Source organism: Oratosquilla oratoria, chromosome 28, assembly GCF_046742065.1.
Source record: "Oratosquilla oratoria isolate Oo_2021 chromosome 28, ASM4674206v1, whole genome shotgun sequence".
Classification (NCBI taxonomy): domain Eukaryota; kingdom Metazoa; phylum Arthropoda; class Malacostraca; order Stomatopoda; family Squillidae; genus Oratosquilla; species Oratosquilla oratoria.
This window is the reverse complement of record NC_134804.1, coordinates 812949-836635: the sequence shown is the minus strand read 5'-3', so window position 1 is coordinate 836635 and position 23687 is coordinate 812949. Positions and strand designations below refer to the sequence as shown.

The window sequence follows — 23687 nt, the reverse complement described above, 5'->3', positions numbered from 1 at the left end:
TTTTCCTCACTGATTCTTGAAATTCTATCTAGGTTATGTTTCTCTTCCATTCCTAACATAATTATACATTTCTTTTTATCTGCTAAGTCTCTTACTATATTCTCCTTCTGTCTCATCACTTTGATAACTGAGTCTTCAGTTTGTTCTTTCATTTGTTGTTTAATTATATCAGTAAATGCAACTTTACTGTTTTCCTGGATTTTTCTCCAACCCTTTGCTTCTTTTGCTATGGCCTCTTTATTGTCTTTATTGTTCCTTTTTAATTCTTTATTCTCCTCTTTTACTTCTTTTAACTGTCTTTTTAATTCTTCTATTTCATTAGTTGAATTTTTGTTTGCCTTCTCTAGTTCTTCCAATCTTTCAACTCTGCGCAATGTTGGTTACATTACTGAACCTATTTTCCCAATGTTCGATCATCTTATCAAGTTTCTCCTCTAGCCTTTTCAATCGGGGGAGGTTGGTACCCCCTCCACCCTCATTAAATCCCTGGAAATTATTATCCTCACCTTCCATTGTGCTGCTCTTATCTATATTTCTAATCTTTACAATTTTGTTAATCCCATCACCAGAATCATCGGTCCTTCGTTTGTTTACAAGACGTCTGGCCTCTTGGGCAAAGTCCTTCCCTTCCTCATTTCCTTCCATTTCCCTCAGTAATCCCTCCCCTTCACCTTTTTCCTCACTTTCCTACGACACCATGAGTTATACCCTTCCCTGTAAATACAATAGGTACTTCCTTTGCGTTGAGGTCCACGAATATTTCACTTTTTCTTCAGAACTCTAATCTTTGCCGTCCATCCGACAAAAGTGTGTGTGTGTGTATTGGGGAGATCACCTCTTAAGTTCTGTAAAATCATAGTATACATACATACATATTAATGCCAAAATACCTGTAATAATGTAATTAGTATGTACTAATACTAATAATACTGTACTATTGTAATTTCTATTTACCTTATGCAGGGAGAAATTTTTTTTTTTTTTTTTTTTTTTTTTTTTTTTTTTTTTTTTCCGTGATTGTATAGGGGGACTCAAAGTAGCAACTCCTCTGAGTCAGAGGAGCTGCTATACTCCACTACAGGTCTGGCACTGCCAGGATGTGTTGGTAGTGAGCGTGAGGTGCCTGGCTGTGGTGACAAAGAGTACGAGGTGCCTGGCTGTGGTGACTCTGATTCAAAACCTTGAAAGTCTGGTTCAGGAGTGGTTATCCTCTTGAAAAAGGAGTCCAATTTTAATTGTTTCCCTTTCTGATACCGTTCACGAATCAATAATTCTGTTAAAGTGTGCAAATGTTCATAATAAGCCTGAACGTCATCATTAGCAGAGAGATCATCATAAGTTATGAGTGTGTCAATAGCCTGGCACACCTCCAACATCTTGGGTTTAACCACCACTATCTCCTCTTCCTCCTCGCTGCCACTCGCTCCCTCCTGCTCGTTGCCAGCGAGAACAGCTTTAGCCATCTCCATAGACAACACTTCATACCCTGGGTCTGCATCACTTTCTTCTAGTCTGTCTTTGACATCTTCAAGTGTTACATTAGTCTCTCCAGTATGCAGGAAAGTCTCACGGTAATCTTCTGGTTCAAACCCATGGAAGTCTGGCTCTGGATCTTTGTCAATCATGAGTTTGTTCCAGGAGTTTGCAAGTGTGGTCATCTTTACAGCTTTCCATGATAATGCAAAGTTATATATGGCAGACTTTAGGTTGTAGTTTTTAATGTTGTTTAGGGTACGCAGGCCTCTAGTGTCGTGAACCAAGTCTTCTTCCTCCTCTAAAACCACCAAGACTTCATCCAAATATTTCCACTGGTAGTACCTCTTACAGGATACGATGACACTTTGGTCCATGGGCTAGATCAGAGATGTTGTGTTTGGTGGGAGAAACATCACACAAATCTTTCCGTCAGAGCTAACTAACTTTTGCTCATTGGGATGAGCGGGTGCATTGTCGAGTAGCAGCAGCGCCTTGACATCCTCAGGGGCAATGTAGAGAACATTTTCCTGAAAATTACGCACTTCAGGTATAAAGTTCTTGAAGAACCAGTCGCTAAAAATTGCACCATTGAACCAAGCATTTTTGGTATTGTAATACACAACAGGCAACTCCCGCATACAGTCCTTCATACAGCGAGGCTTGGCAGCCTTCCCTATCACCACAGGCTTAAGACGGTGAGTACCTGCTGCATTGGCACCCACTAAGGCAGAGAATTTATCCTTGCTTATTTTCTTCCCTGACGTAGCACCCTCATGCCGAAAAGCCTGTGTATTTTTTGGCAATGAACGCCAATACAATGCCGTTTCATCAGCATTATAGAGCTGACTTAGGTGAATGTCTTCCTCCTTTATTAGATTATTAAGTTTAAGCCTGAAAGGTTCAGCAGCACCCCATCATCCGCACTGCCAGCCTCCTCGTGCTCCACTTTATTACAAATACCGTGGCCATTTCTAAAATGCCACAACCAACCAGTGGTAGCCTTACAGTCAATATTCATTTGACGAGCAAATTTAGCAGCAGCAGCCATGATCTCAACACCACGCACTTTCATCTTTACCGAACGTTGTTGAACATACCATTTATATACTGCATCATCAAGGTGCTTATTACAAGGAATTTTCATATGCTTACGAGCATGTTCAACATCTTTCTTGTCCTTACTAGCACAGACATCAAAATGAGTAGCATATTGATTTAACTTATCCTTCGCTTTATGAATATCACTCACTGTTTGTTTTTTAACTCCAAACTCCTCACACACTGGCCACAGACACACCCGATTCCAACTTCTTAATTAGCTCTAATTTCTTCTTGATATTTAGATTAATATGCTTTGCTTTAGCTTTGGGTGGCATAATAGTGATTGCACAGCACTAAACAGCACCAAAAACACTGAAAACACAGCGAAAACACCGCAAACACAGCTAATAAACGTCCAAACGTCCACACCAATCACGATCTTGTTAATTAGTTAGTAAACAAAACAAAGTGCATGTCATCAGCCACTCAGTGGACAAACGCCGAACTAACGGACACAATCACCCTACCTGCGAAATTTAGACTTTCGGACTGGACCAGTGCATTTCTGACCGGACCAGTAGATTTTGTCCGTTGCATCCGATATCCGGTAATGCGGTGTCAGTTAATGAGAGGTCTCACTGTACTATCTATGTCCAAGTGGACATATAACCATTGGAAAAGAAATAATTATCACTACTGCAGTCTGTGGTATCATGCTTTGACCATTGGAGCCGAAACGGCAGGGTGGGCTGGCTGGTAATCCAGAGATAATTGCTCTTTTGACCCTGCTTGACCTGAGAGATAAGGTCTTGAGCAGGCTCACTACCACCAAACTCTTCATCCATGTGCATCTGTATGCATTGATGCTGGCTGGCAAGCCATAAAACTGATTCCAAATATCAAAAATATATCATATGAAAATCAACTAAAACATATGAATCTGTTTTCCCTGAAAAAGCATAGACTCAGAGGTGACTTGATACAGGTCTTTAAAATTCTAAAGGGAATTGACAACATCAAAAGTGACCAAATTTTCACATTGAATGAGAATCCGACAAGAAACAATGGTCTCAAACTGTCTGGAAATAGATTCAGTTTGGAAGTAGGTAGAAACAACCTTGCCAACCATGTAGTTAATAGATGGAATAAACTTCCTGCACAGGTAGTGCAATGTAGTTCAGTTTGAAGCTTTAAGAATCATTTAGATAAACACCTCAGCAAGATGCTGTAATGATTATAATTTATTTTATATTTGTTTTTGTTTTGTTATCATTTGTCTCTTTGATTTTCATTTATTATCCAATACCCTGTCTGGGGTATTGGCTGCATGTTATTGTGGCAAAATAGCATGCAGTTGATACTTTAGGGTCTATATGGGGTGCCCCTACATACCAGAGCCACACATCATATTGTCTGTGATAGAGGAAAACTCAGTACATAGAAAAATGATGACACTTTTATACTACGACTGTCCCTCCGTTATGCTGTCCCCCAACCCCTTGTTACTGTCCTGTACCATTTCTCTGAATATTCATTTCCTTTTTCGCCTACCTACCCTGTGGTGGGGGAAAAGAATACTGCCACCAAGTCTTTCCACTTGAGTCGTAAAAGGTGACAAAAAAGGGACGGTGGATGGGATTAGGAGTCCTACTACCTGTAGCCCCAAAAGGGGACATTCCTAAAAAAGAAAGAAAAGACATAAGAGGGTGTGGGAGCTTTCCAACCAGTACCCTATGGTTTGGGTCTTTTAATGTGCGTGGATGGTACAGATGAGAGTAAAAGGGAAGAGATAGGCAGTATATTTGTGAGAAGGAAGATGGATGTACTGGCTTTGAGTGAAATTAAAATGAAAGGAAAGGGCAACTGTGAGTTTGGGAGTGTAGCTGAGAGGTACTCAGGAGTGAAGAGGGGACGAGGGAGAGAAGGGGTGGCTATACTAGTAAGTGAAGAGATAAGTAAGTGGGTAGTGGAGTGGAAGGAGGTGTCATCAAGGTTGATGTGGATGAAGGTGAAGCTGGGAAAGGAGATGTGGGTTATTGTAAGTGCGTATGGGCCTGGTAGTGAGGAGAATGTAGAGGAAAGGGAGGCATTCTGGGTAGATATAAATGAGTGCATAGAGGGATTAGGGAGAAATGTACATGTAGTTGTCTTGGGAGACCTAAAGGCTAGGGTAGGAAATGAACCAATTGACGGAGTGATTGGGAAGTATGGAGTTCGAGGCAAAAATCATAGTGGAGAGTTGATGGAGAAGATGTGTCTTGAAAGAGAGTTGATGATAGCAAATACAGTGTTTAAGAAAAAGGTCAAGCATAAATACACATGGGAGAGGGTGGTGGATGAAGAGTGGCAGATAGAGCGTTAATGGACTATATAGTGGTGCCCAGGAGTATGAGATGTACATGTTTTAAGGGGAGAGAGTGGGGGAATATCAGATCATTTCCTGGTGTAAGGTAAATTGAGAGTGGAGAATAGGTGGAGAAAGAGGAAAAGGGCAGAAGGTAGGGAGGTACTTAGAGTGAACTGCTTAAATGAAGAAAAAAAGGAGAATGAGTATAAGAAGTTCAGAGGAGTGGGAGAGAGTAAAGGATAGAGTAGAACTAGGAGTGGAGGAGGAATGGGGATGGATCAAGGAGGGAGTCATAAGGTGTGCAAAGATGGTGTGTGGAACAAGGAGGGCAGGAGGAAATAGAAAGAAGGGTAGTGAGTGGTGTGATGAGAAAGCAAAGAAGGGTGTAGAAGAGAAGAAGCAGGCATTCATAGATTATCTACAAATTAGGATGAGGGAATCGTATGAGAGGTACAAAATAAAGAGAAAGGAAGTTAAGCATAAGATAAAGGAAGCAAAGAGGAGAGTAGATGTGAAATGGGGAAAGAGTATGACAGAAAATTTTGAAAGTAATAAAAAGATGTTTTGGAAGGAAGTTAAAAGAGGAAGAGGAGGTGAATCAAGTAGAGAAGAAAAGGTAAAAGATGCAGATGGAGAGATGATAATGGAAGAGAAGGCAGTGAGAGGAAGGTGGGCAGAGTATTTTAGGGAGTTGCTAAATGTGAAGGAGGATAGGGAGGGAAAGGTAGTTGCAGTGGGAAACGCTAAGAAAATGAGAGTGATGAGTGGGGAAAATGGAGGAGAAATTGGGAAGGATGAAGTGAAAGCAGCAGTTAAGATGATGAGAGCAGGTAAGGCACCTGGTCTGGATGGATGCCATGCAGAATGTCTGAAGAAAGGAGGTACAATTATGGTGGACTGGCTGGTGAGGTTATTTAAGCATATTTCCTTCTGAAGGAAGGAACACTTCTTAAGCTTCAGCTTAAGACCTGCCTTTCCTAGCTGGGAAAGGACAGTTTCAAGCATGTGTAAATGTTCACTGGTAGATTTGGAAGCTATGATAATGTCATCTAAGTACATGAATACTGTGTGTCCTATGATTCCTTCTAATACTGTGTACATAAGATGAGTGAAGGCAGAGGGTGCTGAAACAAGTCCCATGGCAAGGCATTTAAATTGATAGTGTCCATTGTTTGTGCTGAAAGCTGTGAGAGGTCTGGACTGTGCATCAAGGGGAATTTGGAAATAAGCTGACATGAGGTCAAGAGTTGTAAAGACAGTGTTGTTCTCACCGATGGAGTGTAAATTGTCATGTAAATGAGGGAGTGGATGAGTATAGTGTGTTTGTTGAGTTCCCTGAAATCAACAACTGGATGGAATGAACTGTCGTGTATAATATCCTGTTTGATCATATCCGTGATGAGCGTCTACAATGTTTTGTTTACTTTGTGGTAATCTGTAATCTACAGGATTGAAATGAGATGCTTGAATCATCTGTTGAACATTGAGGATGTTGGAGGTAACTGTGCATATTTGAGAAGGGGTTTTATTTTCCAGTATTTGTATATGTGCTGGATATACAAGGAAATCACAGATGTTGGTGCCAATGGTGAGATTGATGGTAGCATTTGTATTATTTGCAATTAATATGCATATATGGCCTTTCTTAGAAGTGGCGCTGATGGCAGAAAGGAGGGATACCATTTACGTGGCATGTTTCTGGTATGCATAGTACATCGGTACCTGGGGCTTGAAAAGCATGTCCGTGTACTTTGGTGTACCCATGAGGGAACAGCATTTTTGGGCTGATGATAACTGCATGAGTGGGAGTGAAAGTAGGTCCAACTTGAGACAGGGGCAAATTGCAGGTTGAACTCTTGTATGAGAGGTAAAGTGTCTGTGCTAGACACTGATGTGTTTTCGGTGCATATAGTGTGTTTTGTGTTGCGTCTAGCCGACTTTGACATATGAGCTGCATTCTTATGTCTGTTGTAGGTGTGATGTGTTTCACTCGGTGTGGGCATGTTAGAAATGGAGCGCTGTGGTGGAACATGAGTTTGTGAGCATGTGTCTGTTTGCTTTGTGTCTGTCTGTTCTAGCTTGACCATGTGTGCTTGGTTGACAGTTTGTGTGCTTGGGGGATTCAAGGCAGGAATGAAATAGTTGGCATATAGGATGCTGTGCTGGGCCAGATATATGACATTGTCATTTTGCTGCATACAGGTCAAGCCTATAAGGATGTCAGTGGGGAAATAGACATTGGCTATGTAGACAGTAAGTGGGATGGGTGGGTATTGAGCATGGAGGGAAATGTCCAGCAAGAATTTACCAAGGATAGGGAGGGGTACACCATTGACGTTAGCTAAGTGAATATCAGGGGGCTCTAGGATTGTGACTGTTTTAGTTTTCAGACGGAGGTTGTCAAAAGTGAATGTGGACATAATGTTCACTGGGGAGCCAGTGTCTAAGAATGTGGTTAGTTTGTTGTCATTTGCACTAGTGAGGAATTTCCTGCATTGGTCATGGTAAGTATGGTGAGAGTGTGTGAGTCAAAATCCTTGTATGGTTGAGCTTGTGTGTGGGTGTGGGTGTTGCTCCTGTCTGGCAGTCATGCTGAAGTATTATGGTGTGTTTTTGTGGTAGGGGAGCATTGTGGTGAAACATGTTTCTGCTGTGTTTGCGCTTGGAGAACTCTACAATATTCAGTGGTGTGGTTGCATTCACCGGGGTAATTGCAGTGATGGGTTGGCTGTGTTGGGTATCTATAGTAGCATCTGTTCTTAGTGTGTCCAGGTTTGTTATAGTAAGTGCAGAAGAAGGATGTTCGTGATGGTGATCGATGGTGTGAGCATGACATATGTCTCGATCTCTTGGGTTGGGAGCGAGATGTGTTGACTTGTGCTACTGTGAGGGATTCAAGGCAGGAATGAAATAGTTGGCATATAGGATGCTGTGCTGGGCCAGATATATGACATTGTCATTCTGCTGCATACAGGTCAAGCCTATAAGGATGTCAGTGGGGAAATAGACATTGGCTATGTAGACAGTAAGTGGGATGGGTGGGCATTGAGCATGGAGGGAAATGTCCAGCAAGAATTTACCAAGGATAGGGAGGGGTACACCATTGACGTTAGCTAAGTGAATATCACTGGTAAAATAATAACCATTCCAAAACCGAACAAAGACCCAACAATCCCAACATCGCACCGCCCAATCACACTTCTCTGCACCCCCTCTAAAGTCATTGAACGCCTAATACTTCAACTTGTCACACCACATATTCCCCTTGCTGACTCACAACATGGTTTTAGGCCACTACACTCCACAAACACTCTTCTGAAAAACCTCACACAAAGATTTTTAGATGGCATCAATTCAGATAGGCCCCACCACACAACACTTCTCATAACATTAGACATTAGTAAAGCTTTTGATGCTATCCCCCGACACAACCTAACAAATAAAATATATAACACAGACATGCACAATAACACCAAAAGATGGCTGGCCAATTATCTGGCAGGTAGGAATGCTTACGTGTCATATAATGGCCAATCATCGCACATCAGAAACATTAAGAATGGAGTACCACAGGGCTCAGTTCTATCCCCCACACTATTTAATCTATACATGCATGACTTACCCACACCAGACACCTCAGAAATACAAATCTCTTCCTACGCAGATGACATAACAATCACATGCACACATCGTAACACAGACAAAACTGCAGAAATAATCCAGCCATACCTTGATACACTCAACACATGGTTCATCACAAACAGACTCAAAATAGCTCCAACCAAATCTACAGCAACACTTCTCACCAACTGGACAATAGAACACAAATACATACCTCATCTCTACATCAACAACACTCTAATACCACACACAAACACACCGAAAATTCTTGGTGTAACATATGATACATCCATGTCTTTCAAACAACACATCACAAACATAAAAAACAAATGCACACCTAGACTTAACGCACTTAAGTCAATCACTGGAACGACATTTGGACAAAACAAAGAAACTAATATAACAATATACAAACAATGCATACGCTCAGTGTTGAATTATGCGAGTCCTGCATGGGCTCCTAATCTCAGTGAGACACACCACAACACCCTTCAAATCATACAAAACAAAGCCCTAAAAACAATTACAGGCTGCACAAATACAACACCAACAGACCATTTACACCATGAAACAAAAGTCCTCAAAGTCAAGGACCACCTCGACATGAGAGGCATACAAACACTTGCCGCAGCCACCACAAACACATCACACCCACTACACTACATAGCAGAACACCCACACACACCAAGAAACATTAAAACAACACCCAAAGACCTTTATTACACACAAATACTCTCTTCTCTTCCTCCACAACCACCAAATACCAGCCTCCGGAAACATATTCATAATCATATTACACACCGCTCCATTAACACACTGAAAGACAACACACTGCTGCATGCCAGACCCCCTGATATCCACCCTTCTGAATCCTCTCTCCCACGAAAGGACAGAGTCCACTTGGCCAGACTGCGGTGCGGCCACCACCCAGCACTTCTAAGCTACCAGAAGAGGCTCGATGACCGCATTGTGAACAGCTGCCCAGGATGTAACACTTCACCCCATACCATACAACACATAATGGAAGACTGCATTATACACAATCATGCACGCAAACAACACAACATACACACTATAAAGGATTTGTGGGAAAACCCAGTTTCGGCAGTAGCATTCCTTGGGGAGACGGGACTGCTCGGACAGACAGTCTAGGGAACAACAACAACTGTGAGGGTGTGAGTAGGGGTGAGAAGAAGAGATTGGATGTGGATGGAAGAGAGTGTCTGAAAATTTTCTAGAAAATTTTGCTAATGTGGTACCTGGTGTAAAAGCGAATTTACCAGTTGCTTGGAGTGTGTCTGGGTGGAGCTGTGAGAGCAGACGGAAATATGCAAGGAGTGAGACAAAGTGTTTGGGGTCGATCATACCATCCGTTACCCAAGTAGAGCGGGTGAGGCTTTCCCTAATTTCACTTTTGAAATCACTAGCTATTTTGACCACTTGTGTTTTTGTTGTGTATGGTCCGGTGTTGTATGTCTTGGCTAGAGGGTAGAGTGGTGAGTTGGTTGAATTTGGCGAAAGACTGTTGAAATTGTTTGAGAAAGTCATCGTATGTCTTTCTTTCTTGAAATATGTCACTCTGTATGTTGTCTCCTGCTACTGTGTCATTGAGGTCAGTTCTCGATTTGAGGATAGCAATCTTAGTCTTGTCGTCCTTTTGCATGTCCAATCTATTTCTGATTGTACGTCAGCAAAAAGCATGTGGAGTGGGATGTTGAAACAGTTAAATTCAGGTAACATGTTCTCATGTGAAATGAATGTATGTTTTTCGTGGGTGATGCTGGTTCAGGTGGGGTGGAGTTTGTATTGGACATCTTAGAACTATAGTGTGTGTAATAGCCGTGTGTCGCGTTGGGTTTCTGGACCGCGTTCATACACTGAGAGCACTAAAACACTGTGGAAACACTTGGTGAACGTAAGGTGAATTGTATATACTTACCAAGGTTGAAAATGTGGAATTTGGTTCACAAAAGCGATGATGCTGAGGGCAATGATGGGGTGGGAGACACAGATGATGGAGCTGTGAACAAAGAAGTAGTAAGAATATGTGTACCCAAATAATGCGAGAAAGATTTCAATATGAAAGAGATTTTATATATGTGGAGGACTCATAGAAGGAGTACTACTTCCTTGGTGTGTTGGCGAGTCGGAGAGTTGGGTGGCATAGGTGGAGCATAACAGGTGGGTTGGGGAAAATGACGGCGTCCTTTGTTGTGGGGTTTTGTTCGAGAGCGCTGGAAGTTGGGTGCAGAAGCAGGGATGGTCCTGGGGTTTGTGTTGGTTGCCGGCTGTTGGTTCGCTGTTGCTGGGCTAGTTGAGAGGTTCTGTCTGACAGTGGTGGTGCTGGGGGTTGAGACTAAGCTGAGTGTAGCCGTTGAATAGTGCGGTGATGTCAGTCATTCACCTTGGGAACATCCTTGAACATAGAGTGTTGGGCGAAGTGGCAGGCAGGGGTTTTGTCCGGCTACACCGGAGTGTTCAGTGTGATGACGGAGAGGGTTTTTGTCCAGCTGTGCTGGGTTGAGTTCACAGCAAAGTGGATGGGCTTTTGTCTCATTGCAGGAGTGAGAGCTTGTCTCATAGAATGTGCTGGGTTGATATAAGTTGCAGTTCCGCTTCTCTGCTACTCTGGAATGTTGGTTTAAAAATGTTCTTCAGATCCCAGTGCTGTCCACCAGAAAAAAATGTTGCTGTGGCTGCCAGAAGAAACATTGGTTTTGGTCTTTGGTGGATTACAACATTCTTTGGGAGATATTTAGTAGCGTAGTTGTTCCTTGAGAGGTAGAAGCAAGATAAGATGGACAGAAGCAGGTTGAGAAAAGGCGGAGAAGTTCCTTACTTTATTGATGCAATGTGTTACAAGCAAGAACCTGTCTGTGTAGCCTGTGTCCAGTTTTCCAAGTCCTTTCACTGGCCTGATGACTGCATCTTATAAGAGGGAACTCCGATGAGTTGCTAACAAGGAAATACAATAATTTAAATTACATGGAGCCAATTTGGCCTGACTAGAGTTGAGCTAAGGCTCAAATACTTGCTATTTAGTATATACATGTAATCCTAACAATGAATACAACTGTATATACAATCTATGTCCAAGTGGACATATAACCATTGGAAAATAAATAATTACCACTACTGCAGTCTGTGGTAACATGCTTTAACCATTGCAGTCAAAATGGCAGCATGGGCTGGCTGGTAATCCAGAGATAATTGCTCTTTTGACCCTGCTTGACCTGAGAGATGAGGCCTTGAGTGGGCTCACTACCACCAAACTCTTCATCCATGTGCATTGATGCTGGCTGTTAAAATGCATGTAGACCATTGGTATGATACATGCAACAGAAAGAAGACAAAACCAAAAAATATTATTTAAAGAAATAGTCAATGAACAAATGAATGAAAGTACAAAGGACATGGTGATAGAATTAAGGAAAAAAGAGAGTGGGTAAGAGACACAATAGACCAGAAACAAATGTATTGTAATCTATGATATCAAAAAGAAACATGGACTAACAAGGTTCCAAAGGGAAAAAGAGAAGAATATAGTAACAGAAATACTAAAAGAAATACAGGAGCAACTAGGACTTAAAAAGGGAGTAGAAAAAATCAGTAGAATGGGAAAATATTCTGAAGAGAAGAATAGACCTTTAAAAGGATAGCAGAAGAAATATTAACAAACATAGGAAAACTAGCAAAAAAGTAAAAACTACAAAAAATTATTGATAAAAAAAGAACTCGGTGATGAGGAAAACGAAAAAGAAAAAATACTTAAAGAGGAAGCTAAGAAAAGAACAGAAAACGAAAGGAAGTAGTTTTTTTTGGAGAGTGATGGACTTGAGACTGAGGAAATGGTACATAAGGGAAAAGGAAATGCAGGAGCAAGAAGAAAGGGAAAAAAATTAAAGATAACGTATACCAACATAGACGGATTGAGATCAGGAATAAGAAAAACCAGATATAATGGGGATTGTAGAGACGATTGAAAGGATCTGAAAGGATCATTACCACCAAATAGTATAGGCCAGGGATTATATAATTGTTGGTTTAGAAATAGAGAAACAAAGCAGGGTGGAGGAGTCCTGTTACTAACCAAGAAAGGCCTAAATGTGACAAAAATCATGGAAGGAAAGAACAATGTGGAGTTGACTATGATGAGTTGAAGAGAGATATATGAAAAATAGAAAGTATGCAGTCATTTATGTCCCACCTAAAACTCATGCATGGAATGAAAGTGAAAACTTCAAAATGGTGGAAGACACAGGAAAAACACTCATTGAAATACTAAAGAAAGAAGGAAATCTGGTAATTATGGATGATTTTAACTTAAAAGAAATATGTTGGGAAGAAATGACTGAAAGGTGGAGAAGATCACTGGGGAAACGTATTACTGGAAATGACCATTGATTACACATAGATGCAATGGGTCAAGGAAAACACCAGATATAGATATAATAATGAACCCTCAAGATTGGATTTGGTATTCACATCAGAACCCAAAATTGAGGATATAATTGAATACAAGACACCAATTGGAAAAAGTGATCACATACTACCTAGAACTAAAATCAAATGAAGAAACAAATATAGAAATTAATGAAAAGACCAGAAAAGGAAGACTAATGTATAACAAAACAGATATTGGGAAACTTAGAAAATTCTTTCAAGAAGCAAATTGGGAAAAGTTTAATAATGAAGAAATAAAGGTGGAAGAGAAATGGACAATTTAGAAGGAAATCTATAATGAAGGAGTGGATAAATATGTACCTAGACAAAAACAAGAAAGTGTGTATGTTAAATCCTATGGTGGGGGAAAAGAATGCTGCTGCCAAGTATTCCTACTGGTGTAAGGACAGGAATTTTGAAGGGATATTATTTTTGGAATTTCGTTTTATTTATCTATTTATTTATTTGAGTGTTGACTTGAGAGACTGGGTAGTATGGACGTCGTGACGGTTTTACTCAACCAAGAAGCAAATTAGAAAATAGAGCCTCAATAGACCATGAATTTATTCTATTCTATGTCTGCCCATCAAGATGTGTTGGCAAAGAGCCTTACTATAATCATTGAAGAAAAACATACAATAGGAGATAGCTACAAATATATTTCAGCTGATTTTGGTTCAACTAATCTTCGAGGCGACATTAGATTGTTCTCGAACATAGCGGGCGCACCGTAGCTTCGCCCACCCGTGATGTCACTGACACGTTCGGACAGAGGCGTAAACTAAGGTCATTAATTTTAAGAGTAATAGGAAAAATTCCCAACTTTCAGATCAGGATTCCACTAAAGAAATAGTTTAGGGAGAGATTGTAGCAGCTAGGGGCTGTGTTGAGAAACGAAATGAAGTTTTATGAAATAATACAACAGGGAGGTTAGTAGTTTACCCATAGATACGAACACATAGCCGTCTCTTTTTTTTTTTTTTTTTTTTTTTTTTTTTTCAGCTAAAATTTTAATCTGATGCCAAAAACTATCCCGATAACAGGTATGGGTACGTTCTGTAAGATTAATGAAAATAAATGTCAATATGTGAGTTAAATGATATAGTGCAGATATAGTAGGTAAATAGTTATTATTATTATTAAGTTTTGAATCTGATGCCAAAAACTATCCCGATAACAGGAAAAAAAAAAAAGGGTTTAAGGGAGTGTACTCCACAAACACTGCGTGGAAGGAGTTAGACGGTGTCACGCATATATACATTAGCTATGAGAGTGTAATCCTTAGAGTACAATACTGTCTGTGATCGTTCTCTAATAAGAACACGGGGTTGAAGGTAGACACAATATTGTAAGTAGACTTATACAGTGACCGGAAGGTTGGAGCGTAAATAACTACGTTTTTCCACATGCCTGTGACCTTACTTATGATGCCCATAAGCAAAAAAAACTGTGTTATTAAATGTCTCGCATACCCATATATTTTTCATACTGTAAGGATCAATAGATTGTCTAGTTGGAGAAAACCACAATATACTTTTTTATTTTCTTACTATATTTTTGCTTAAGTGTAATAATTAACACATAGAAAACCTTCACTTATATTCTTTTACTACCCCAGAACTAACCCCGAACGACCTGAGGAAAGGGGACGGAGTCAGACGTGAATAACAAGGAGCAGTTTCCATTTATGGTCAGATATATCCATATAGACGATTGGGTGGTGGCAGCGTATACCTTGATTTCTTATTTCCCAAATCGTTCTTATGTGGGTATCTCTGATCACTCCCATTGGAGGTGCTCTTGGTTAAACACTAATCAATCGACAGCACCACACTGGTATGTCAACAACCCTGACACAGACAGAGGTGCTTGAAATACAGACTCAGCTTGACTCATTGACTATCATGAACAACACACATAATCATACACATCCCACACCAAGTCCTCTACACTCCCTCCTCTCCTGATATCACCTTTTGCTCCCCCTGCCTAACCCCAACAACGTCATGGAGAGTGGTCGGAACCCTTAGTTCTGACCACCTTCCAATCATCATCACCACCAAAACAAGATGCACCCCAGTCGGCCACAGACACACATACACCAATTACAAGAGAGCTAACTGGGAAGCTTTTACTGAATAGACAGAACAACATTTTGAATTACTTAACAGTACACCAATCACAAACATAAACAATGCTGTGCACACTTTTAATACAATCATACAAAACGCAGACAAGAGATACGTCCCTAGAGGCAACAGAAAATCACACAACCCCAACTTCACACCAGAAATCCAAGGCCTCATCAGACAACGAGATGCACTCAAACACAATACCCCCACACCTATCCCTCAAAACATAGCAGAGCAAATACAAACACTAAACACTGTGATTGGCAATAAAATACACAAACAAAAAACACAAAATTGACAAAATTTTATCAATACACTTGATCACAAAACAAACACCAGCAAATTGTACAAAACACTCAACAGCATTACACTATCCAACAGTAACACAACACACTCTCACACAGCAATAATCACAACAACAGACACTCTACCCTCAAACAGACAACAAGCAAACACACTCATAAATCATTTTGCACAGAAAAATTCTCCAACTGGGAAGAAGTAAAAAGCGGTGTCCCGCAAGGATCAGTACTGGCCCCGATCATGTTCGCTGTGGGGGATGATTGGGGGGGAATGTACATGTTAACTATTGTCAGTGTTGATTTGTTGCCTGTGCGGATTCGAATGGATTGGATTTCTGTAGTGTTATCTGTGGTAGGGAGGAGAATTTTGGTTGTGGCACTTGTGTCCACAAAACAGATGGAGTGGTGGATCAGGGTGATGAGTCCACCGCCATTGCTGTTGGTCCAGTCCTGTCTGATGGTGGTGTAATTATGAAATGATGGTGTTTTGTGTGAGTGTCTTAGTTTTGTTTCTTGTATAATTGCAATGTGTATGTTGTGTTGTTTAAGAAAGTGTTCGAGTTCATGTTTTTTCTTGTTAATACCGTCAATGTTGTTTTGTAATATGTTGATGTTGTGTGTTCTGTATGTGTTGTATGTTGCCGTTTGGGGTTGAGGTTGGGGTGTTAATGGGGAAGGTATAGGATCTGGGCTAGAGGGGGGAAAGGAGAGATCGGGGACAAAGGAAGGGGAGTACTGATTGGGGATAAGGGCAAAGGGAAATTGGGAGTGGGTAAGGGTGCTGGCTGTGGTTGGGGAAGTGGGAGTGGGGTTACTGGAGGGCAGGTAGAACATGTCCAAGTGTTTGTGTATTGGTTTGTGTCAGCAAGTGTTGTACAAATGAGGTGGGCCCAGTTTTTGCATATATTGCACTGAACTGAGGCCTTTGTCTGTCTGCTCGAAGTAATGGGTTTAGAGCATGTTGGGCATGTGTATTTTGTGGTGGGCCCAGGATTGCTCTCTACATCTCCGGCTAAAAGTAGAAGAAGAGGGGTGATCGCCGGAAAATACACACCAAACTAAGAAATGAATACTGTAAAACTACGTAGAGAAGAAAAAAAGAAATAATGAAAAGGACATAATAGACAAATGTAAAGATGAAGCCAAATTATTTTATAGATATGGAAACGGCAAACTAAAAAATAAACAGGAAATACTTAAATTATGTCAAGATAACAGAGAATACGCAGAAGATATAGAAATGGCTGATATTATGAACAAACATTTCAAATCTGTATTCACCAAAGAGGAAAAATATATATACAAAACAAACTGTGATCAAAGAATTGAAGTAAGGTTTCCTCCAATGAAAAAATTGAATATTACTCAGAATGAAATAAGGAATCAAATATTAAAGCTTGATGTTAACAAGTCACATGGCCTGGATGGAGCTGCAAACTGGATACTAAAGGAATGTATAGATGAACTAACAGGAAAATTATACAAAATAATTGAATGTTCACTCAAAGAAGGAAAACTACCAGGAGACTGGAAAATGCCAATATGCCAATATATAAGGAAGACCCAACAAATGATAGACTGGTGTCCCTAACAAGTAAAATAGTTAAAATTTGTGAGAGAATCATTAAAGATAGATGGACAAAATATCTGGAGGAGAGTAATATATTGAACCTGAGGCAATTTGGATTCAGACAGGGAAGATTGTGTACCACTAATTTGATTGGTTCTATTCAAAATTTATAGATATATTGCAAGAAAGGGATTGCTGGGCAGACTGTGCCTTCCTGGACCTACAAAAGGCATTTGATAAAGTACCACAAAGAAAATTACTATATAAAATGGAAACTATAGGAGGCATACATGGAAAACTATTGAATTGGATGGAGGACTTCCTACATGGAAGAAAAATGAGAGTAGTGCTCAGAGACAAATATTCAAAATGGGAAGAAATGAGTAGTGGCGTCCCACAGGGGTTAGTACTAGCTCTGATAATGTTTGCTATATATGTAAATAACATGGATGAAGGTATTGAAAGTTACATGAACTGCTTTGCTGATGATACAAATTTGTTAAAGAAAATAAACTCCAAATAAAGTCATTACAAAGTGATCAGAACAAAGTCTCAGAGTGGAGCCAGAGATAGGAGGTAGAATTCAGCATCAAGAAATGCAGTATAATTGAATTTGGGAAAAGCAAAAATAGAATATCAGGACAGTATAAAATTAATGGAAAAGAAGTAAAGAAAGTAAACTCTGAAAGGGACCTAGAACTAATCATCACCAAAGACATATCGCCAGATAAACATATAGATAAAATAGTCAGAGAAACATACAGTTTGTTGAGATCAATAAAGGTGGCCTTTAAATACCTAGATAAGGAAGTGATTAAGAAAATATTACACTAATAAGGCCAAAACTGGAATATGCAGTGCTGATATTGTCACCCAGTATAAAAAAGAATATAAGAAAATTAGAAAGAATACAAAGAGCAATGACAACGATGGCCCCAACAGTTTCAAACCTGACATATGAACAAAGACTGGCTGAACTGGAATTGCCAGTCCTGGAACAAAGAAGAGAATGAGGGGACCTCAAACCATCTACAGAATTATGAAAGGAAAAGAATGCCTTGATAGAGAGGACTTATTAAAATGGGATGGCGGTAAAACAAGAGGACATGCAATGAAACTCAAAAAGGATGACTACAGAAAAGACCTGAAAAAGAACAGCTTCCCACACAGAGTGATAGATATATGGAACAAATTGGATGAAAAAATAGTGTGTGCAAACACAATACAAGAATTTAATAAATTTGATCTTGTGAGATACAAAAATGGGTCACCATGAGCATAGGTCCCCTTCCTGGGAAGAAATGAGTAGTGGCAACTAGGTAAATACCGGCGACACAGCAAATGTATGATGAAGAATTGTTTTCAGGCTTTGGTAAGTCTGAGAGAAGAAATTTAAGTCAAATCTTAGGCATAGAAAAGGAAATGAGTAAAAATAGAAAATGGTGGGAGAATGAAAGTCATGGAACTAAGGAAAGAAATTGTAGGATCAATGGAATGTTTAGCCCAAGATAACATCAAGATTTCCGACCTAAGAAAAACAAACTCAGAACAAAGAACTGAACACAAGGTAATGAAAACAAAATACAAAAAATTACTGAAAGATATGAAGAAAACTTAGGTGAGGAAATTATTAAAAAAATTAAGAAATAGAAAGAAAACAGAGAAAATTAAAAAATTGCCTTTAAAGAAATAGTCCAACAACAGGTGCAGGAAAATGCAAAAGATACAATCATTCAAGTAATTAAGAAAATGTAAATTGGGTTAGAGATGCAGTGGATAGAAAAAATGTATTGCGGTAAATGGACTAAGGGAAAAACATGGTCTGGTGAGGTATATGAGAGAAAAGGGAGAAAAGGAAGAAAAAGAAGCAGCAATAGCAATCTTAATAAGATGGTGATCGGGAAGAAGAGAAATATATAAATGAGGTGTATAGGATGTGACATTATTCTAAGGAAAGAAATCAACCCCTAAAGATAAAACTAAGATCACAAATGGAAGAGGATATATTAGCAAAAGCAAGCAAGTTGGCAAAGAGTAAACACTACAATAAGATATGGATAAAAAGAGAAAGTGTTGAGGTATTAGAAAAAGAGAAGACATTAAGGCTACGGACGCACGAGAGGCTGTTTAGCCGCTCAACCGCTGCGGCTGTTTAGCTGTTTTTATAGAACACACTACTTTTAATGGAATTGCCCGCATTAGTTACTTAACCGCTAATGCAAGCAATTCCATTAATAGTAGTGCGTTCTATAAAAACGGCTAAACAGCCGCAGCGGTTGAGCGGTTAAACAGCCTCTCGTGCGTTTCATCCTTAAGAGATGAACTAAGGAAAAAACATGAAGAGAATGGAGACTGAAAGCAAGGAATTCTATCGGAGGGTAATTGACATGAGACTGAGAAAATGGTGAAGCAAAACAGAAAAAAGATGGAGAAAGAAAAAAAATAAAAGTGGCCTATACTAACATTGACAGATTTATTTTAGGACTGAATGAACTAAATGATAACCTGTTAGATGAAAAACCAGACATAATGGGAATTGTGGAGATGAAGTTAAGGGGTTTAATATCCCCCAATAATGTTGGACAAGGGTTATATAATTATTGGATTAAAAACAGAAACGAGAAACAGGGAGGAAGAATCATGTTCTTGGCCAAGAAAAACTTGAATGTGACAAAGATTACAGTGTGAAAGCAATGTAGAACTGATCATGATAAGAGTCAAAGACAGGGACATAAAAACTAAAGTTTGTGGTGATTTATGTGCCCCCGAAAATGAGCTCTTGGAAAGGGAATGAGCATGTGAAAATGCTAGAAGATACAAGGCATTCATTAAATGAGATATTAAAGGGTGGAGGTAACCTGGTAATTATGGGGACTTTAACTGCAAAGAAATTTGTTGGGAGGAAATGACAGTGAAAGGTGGAGAGGATTTGTGGGGTAATGTATTACTTGACATGACCATGGAATATATAATGACACAATGGATCAATGAAAACACCAGATACAGAAGTAATGAGGAACCATCGAAACTGGATTTAAAATTTACAACAAAACCTGATTTCACCATCTCTTTCAGTTCCTGTCTTCATAATTACTGGTTTAATTAAGTTTAACTGTTCCCTTCTAAGATATTATATTTCTTCATTCACTTTCTTTTTACCATATCTTGCTTTAGAAAGAAAGTAATTTTTTTTTATGGGGTGAATTAAATAGAGGTATAGTTTTTTTTCTCTCTCACTCTTTCTCTCTCTCTCTCTCTCTCTCTCTCTCTCTCTCTCTAATATTATACACCATGGGGCCTGGGATCCTCAATCCACTCACTAAGTCACTTCAGCTCTGACATCACTATATTCATCCAGTGATCTTTAACCACTTCACTCCGGGGCACATCGCACGTCCGATGTTGTGTCATAATAATCGCATTATAAAAAATAAAGTCAGTGCTCAATCGTTCATTCTTTTTCACCCGTGAATTTTGATAACCTTAGAAAATATGATGAAGCCAGTTTAGAGAGAATGGAGGTTACGTAGGTACAACTACAGTAAATATAATCAAGACACCAACATCGGCATCATCGCGTACCCACTTGCTCCTCATGACGCCTACATAGGCGTCACCGTATGGAAGTGGTTAAGGTTACAAATAAGTGCCTCCCCTAAGAGCATGACTTTTCTCCCATGTACCAATAATTCTTTTCTCCTCCACCCTTGTCCAATCAGAAAGACTGTTACAATGTCTTAAGCAATACTGCTTACATAAGTAATCTTGATATTGAAGGCTGAAATAGCTTAGTTTACATATTGTCACATCAGCATTAAAATTTGTACCCTAGTGGTTGTTTATAAACTAGATGTGAGCAAGATTATACAACTCCTTTGCAGCTTATGTTTTCAAAACATTCGACACATAAGATAAAATTCTTGTCACCTACCCCTCTATCTACCTCTATCTACCAGCCTCTTACAGGGCTCGGCAGCTATCCATGGTTGTCCCGACCAATCATTTTCTACTACCCTCTTACAGGGCTTGCTGAAATATACACTTGGAAAATATCATATACAAGAAGCTAAATATTTGAACTATTTCTGTATAAACTGGCAAAATGGATGTTATCAAAACATATCCCACACATAAACAAAGAAATAAGTAACCCCTCCAAAATGCATAAATGTCAGCAGCACTTTTAAAAGAAAACGATTCAGACAGGTATATGTCAGAAACAACAAAAATACCTAAAAACAAATAGTTTGTAACTTAGCTATAAATTCAGTGTTAAATAGATTTGCAAACTCACTACTTTGATGAAGAACAGCAACATTATTTTTCAATGGAGAATGTTATGAAAGTTATATACACAGCATTGTAGAGTGTCTCTTGCTTACTTTAAATTTTTGTTTCACACACACTTGATCAACTTTTTGTCTAGGACACCCACTGCATAAGAATTTTCAATGCTTCACATAAGAAAATGGTTCAATACTTATTGGAATTGTCCTTATGTATTGGCAAGGTTCCAAGTCTTCATGGCTGACTAAGGCTCCAGGTCTTCATGTCTGACCAAGCTCCAGATAGTGCAAGTTCCAGTTTAGGTCTCCCATTACAATCAAGCCCCATACATTTTAACAATATGACTACTATCTGTAAAATATATCAAGATTAATATTCAATTCACAAAATATTTTATCAACATACTCTCTATTCTCTTCTGGGTTTAGTGTTTCTTTAAAACTAATACACTGAGTGTCACATGTATCCTCCTCATCAAATTGTAACCTAACCTTCTTCATATCATCTAAGTGATTAATTGATTCCCTAGTTTCTAAGTGTAAGGTCTTGTATATTATAGGGTGAACGTAGTTTGACCATGACTAAATTTCGAATTTTTAATTCTATTTTATGTGCTATTTTGTGTTTTTGGTTACAAAAGAGGACAGGGGAGTCATATGAGACATACAAAGAAAAGAAAAGAGAAGTAAAGCAAAAGGTAAAGGAGGCAAAGAGGAGAGCAGATGTGAAATGGGGTAGGAGTATGACAGAAAATTTTGAAAGTAATAAAAAGATGTTTTGGAAAGAAATTAAGAGAGGAAGAGGAGGCGAATCAAGTAGGGAAGAAAAGGTAAAAGGTACAGATGGAGAGTTGATAATGGAAGAGATGGCAGTGAGGGGAAGATGGGCAGAATATTTTAGGGAGTTGCTGAATGTGAAGGAGGATAGGGAAGGAAAGATAGCTGCAGTGGGAAATGCGAAGAAAATGAGAGTGATGAGTGAGGAGAATGGAGGAGAAATAAGGAAGGATGAGGTGAAGGCAGCTGTAAAGATGATGAAAGCAGGTAAGGCACCTGGTCTGGATGGATGTCATGCAGAATGTCTGAAAAAGGGAGGTGCAGTGATGGTGGACTGGTTGGTGAGGTTATTTAATGTTTGCTGGAGAGAGGGTAGAGTACCGGAGGACTGGAGTAGTGCCTGTATAGTTCCTCTTTACAAGGGAAAAGGGGACAAGTGTGAATGTAGTAATTTCAGAGGGATTAGCCTGTTGAGTGTAGTAGGGAAGGCTTATGGGAGGATCTTAATTGAGAGGATTAGGAGAGGAACAGAGGGAGTAATTGGTGAGGAACAGTGTGGATTTAGGACGGGTAGAGGTTGTGTAGATCAGATCTTTGTGGTAAGACAGATATGTGAGAAAGCTATAGGAAAGGGGAAGGATGTTTTTTTGGGCTTTTATGGATCTGGAAAAGGCTTATGATAGGGTAGACAGAAAGGCACTGTGGGAGGTTATGCAGATTTATGGGATAGGAGGAAAGCTTTTGGGAGCTGTCAAGAGTTTTTATGAGAGTAGTAGAGCATGTGTTAGGATTAGAAATGGAGAGAGTGAGTGGTTTGAAGTAAAGGTGGGACTTTGTCAAGGATGCGTTATGTCGCCCTGGCTGTTCAACTTATACATGGATGGGGTGGTGCGAGAGGTGAATGCTAGGGTAGTGAGTCAGGGATTGGAGATGGTTAAAGAAAATGGAGAAAAGTGGGAGGTGAGCCAGCTGTTGTTTGCGGACGACACTGCGCTTGTGGCAGGGTCAGAGGAGGGATTGAGGAAGCTGGTGGCAGAGTTTGGGAGAGTATGTGATAGAAGAAAGCTAAAGATAAATGTGGGTAAAAGTAAGGTGATGAGATGTACAAGGGGTGAAAGTGGCAGTAGACTGGAAGTGAACATTAAGGGAGAGCGACTGGAGGAAGTGGATAATTTTAGATACTTGGGTGCAAGTGTAGCAGGAAAAGGTGGAGTGAAGGTGGAGGTAGAATGTAGATTGAGAGAAGCGAGTAAATGCCTTGGTGGTTTAAAGAGTGTAATGAGGAATAGACATTTGGGAATGGATGCGAAGAGGAGACTGTATGAAGGAGTGATTGTGCCAACAGCACTGTATGGGGCAGAAACGTGGAACATAAGAGAGGAAGAGAGAAGGAGTTTGAATGTGTTTGAGATGAGGTGTCTGAGAAGTATGGTGGGGGTTACTAGGCTAGATAGAGTGAGAAATGAGGAGGTGAGGAGGAGAACAGGGGTGAAAAAGGATTTGGGAGATAGGGTTGATGAAAGAATATTAGGATGGTTTGGACACATGGAAAGAATGAGTGAAGAAAGACTAGTAAAAGAGGTATGGAAGGCAGATGTGGAGGGAGTGAACATGAGGGGACGTCCTAGGATGAGGTGGATGGATGGGGTGAAGGGGGCTTTGGGGAAGAGGGGAATGTCTGTTGAGGAAGGA

General features: G+C 39.8%; 1 protein-coding gene across 19 annotated transcripts in view; it reads left to right on the top strand.

Annotated features, from left to right (window-relative positions):
* The window catches only part of LOC143040212 (uncharacterized), a 317769-nt gene that overhangs the window by 62966 nt on the left and 231116 nt on the right, over positions 1 to 23687 (top strand). For 2 of the 19 annotated variants that reach the window (XM_076210889.1, XM_076210895.1), the window contains exon 2: positions 14547 to 14764. The exons of the other annotated variants lie outside the window; for them this stretch is intronic. The gene's annotated coding sequence lies outside the window, so the exon portion shown is untranslated. The remainder of the gene's footprint in view (positions 1 to 14546; positions 14765 to 23687) is intronic. 19 annotated transcript variants of the gene reach the window in all.